We start from the raw sequence: 2769 nt of genomic DNA, 5'->3' as shown, positions 1-2769 counted from the left end.
GAGGTCAGAAGAGGGCTTCAGATTCCCCTGGAACTGGAGTTAAGGATGGTTCATAGCCACCATGTGGGTGCTGGGAATTGAACCCGGGTCCTCTGCAAGAGCAGTCAGTGCTCTTACCCGCTGAGCCATCTCTCCACCTGAAATGTAAGAATTTTTACAGTGAATATGAGGGTTACGTGGCTTCACGTCAGTTTAGGTCAGGTTTTTGTACCCAGATGAATTTCAACACCAAAGTACAAAACACAAAAACAAAACAAACAATACTGAATATTTTAACTTTTGGAAAGTTGGACAGTTGGGATTGTAGACAGGGATTTTGGAATAGTGTTTTAGACTGGTCATCCCAAAAGGAATGAATGTTTTATGAGGGTTGGAGAACTAGCAGTAGTGGACAGGAAACCACAAACCCGTGCAAAATTTCAGGGTTCTAAAGAAGTAACTCCTTCTCAAACCAAGCTTTTTCTCAGTGTGGTTCTCTTAGGGAGTCTACATGCATCACATATCAACAGTGTGCTTGCTGTGAGTGACAAATGGGCGGGGGGGTGCAGGGAGGCATGTATAGGGTGAAGATGGACAGGGTCTCTTCTTTGTAGAGTGGCCACAGCACCTAAGGGACAGTTTATTCTAGGGGTATGACTGTGGTCGACACAGAAAGGAACCTTCCAAGTAGCCAGAATTAGCTCAGAACAGCTAGAGATAGGAGCATAGCTCCAGACAAACTCTTCTAGATGGGGTGCATGCAGACTATGAAGGCAATCTAGAAACAGGAGGATGCTGTTGAGTGCCAGGAGCAGGTGAGTGTCAAGGTCAGAGCTGATCAGGATGCTGAAGGACCCGTGTCTGCTTATGGTGGTCATCTGTGCCGAGAGGGCTTATGGCCTGGGTACTTGCCTGCCTGTGTGTGGAGTGTGCTTTGGGGATTCTCTGTGCTGCAGTGGGCATGGCATTGTAACCTAGGGGTTGGATGAGAGTCTGAAACAGGAGTGGAGTTGAGAAAAGAAAAAGCCCCACAGAACCTCTGATAGTACAGCTCTCTGTCCCTGCCAGAGTTACCCAGCTAGCAATGTGCTCCATAGCATGGGGGCTCTTTGGAGCCCAATGTCAGCAAGGAAGCCTCACATTAACTATTTATTTGTTTATTTTTATTTTATGTGTATTAGTGTATTGTCTGCTTGTACATAAGTGCACATGTGTTGTGCAGTATCCACAGAGGTCAGAAGAGGGCATCAGATCCCCTGGAACTGGAGTTACAGACAGTTGTTAGCTGCCATGTGGGTTGGAAGCTGAACCTGGATCTTCTGCAAAAGCAGCCAGTGCTCTTAACCACTGAGCTATCTCTCTAGGCCCACATTAACATTTAAAAAATATTTTATTATTTTTATGTTATGTGTATGAGTGTATTGCCTGCATGCATGTGAGTACTCCAATGTCATACAATGCCCGAGGAGGTTACAAGAGGGCGTCGGATCCCCTGGAACTGGAGCTACAGGTGGTTATTAGCCACCATGTGGATGCTGGGAATCAAACCTAGGTTCTCTGCAGGAGCAGCCAGTGCTTTGTACCACTGAGCCATCTCTTCAGCTCCCACATTAACATTTAAAATTAGTCTTATTACTGGCCTTGGTCCTGTACTGCTTTTGGTCCTAAGTCCTAGGACCTGGCTCATACCCTTCTCTCCTGACAGAGCTCTGACTGGTCCTCCAGGTTTAGTAACTAGAGCTCTATGTCAGTCCCTCTCTTCCTGGTACTCAGGGTCTAGGATCCTGGGGTCTGGATGTTTTACTCTCTCTTATGTGGCTGAGTGCTACCTGCTGCTCCACATTCAGCCCGATGCTAACTTTCTTGACATCCTCTAGCCTGGCTTCACTTCCTCCACCATCAGCTTTCAGTCCTCGCCATCTTGGGGGTCAGGTCTTGCTCCAGATTACAGCCCCTCTCAGGCTGACATCTCCAACTTCCAACCCAGCCAGACTTCTGACAGATATGAGCTCATGATTCTGATTTAAAGAAGCAGACAAAAGGAAAAGTGTCATTTTGGGTAGTAGATACTTCTCGTCAGCAAATGCCAGGGAGAGCTCCTGGGCTGGGGACACCTTGGCCAGTTTCATCTGTAGGAGGAGAGAAAAGGTGGAAAGTGAATTAGAGAGGAAGTTGGAAGAGGAGGAAAGAGAAGAATCAGAAGAAGAAAGGGAAGGGGGTCCCCAGCAGAGGGAGGGGTGGAGAATGTTTGAAGTCTTTTTGTCAAGACTGAGCAAATCTTGTCAGCAGCAAAGAGTCAAGCATTGAAGATGAAAAGGGAATACAGTGTGTGTGCGAGAGTGAGAGGAAGGGGACATAGGAAAAAAGAGAGGGAGGAGGGCAGAGCTGGACTCTCCATGAAGGGCAGAACAAAAGCTGATTGGCATTTCACAGAGGAACCTGTTTGAAATCCACAAGGGACTTTATTTCTGGTGACTCCATCCTGATCTCCCTCATCAGGGGTTGTGAGCACATTTTGGTTCTTCCCTGATTTGTCCTGAAACTCCACCGTCACCCTAGCACAGAAGTCCATTTTAAGATGGACCCCCAAAGTTCTGCTCTGGGGTCTGGTGTTGGTATGTGATGACCTTCTAGGTGCAAGGTCAAATGATAGTAAAAGCTCACTATGGGACTTTGGCAAGGAGCAAGTCAGACGATCTGTGCACAGTACTCAGCAGAGCTCCTGGCACATAGTAGGGGTTCCATTAATGATAACAATCATCCTTTCCTTCTGCTCTGTGCCACCTGTCA

Source organism: Nannospalax galili, unplaced genomic scaffold, assembly GCF_000622305.1.
Source record: "Nannospalax galili isolate Female #2095 unplaced genomic scaffold, S.galili_v1.0 scaffold875, whole genome shotgun sequence".
In the NCBI taxonomy this organism is placed as follows: Eukaryota; Metazoa; Chordata; class Mammalia; order Rodentia; family Spalacidae; genus Nannospalax; species Nannospalax galili.
The sequence above is the reverse complement of the archived record's forward strand: the minus strand, read 5'-3'. Positions refer to the sequence as shown.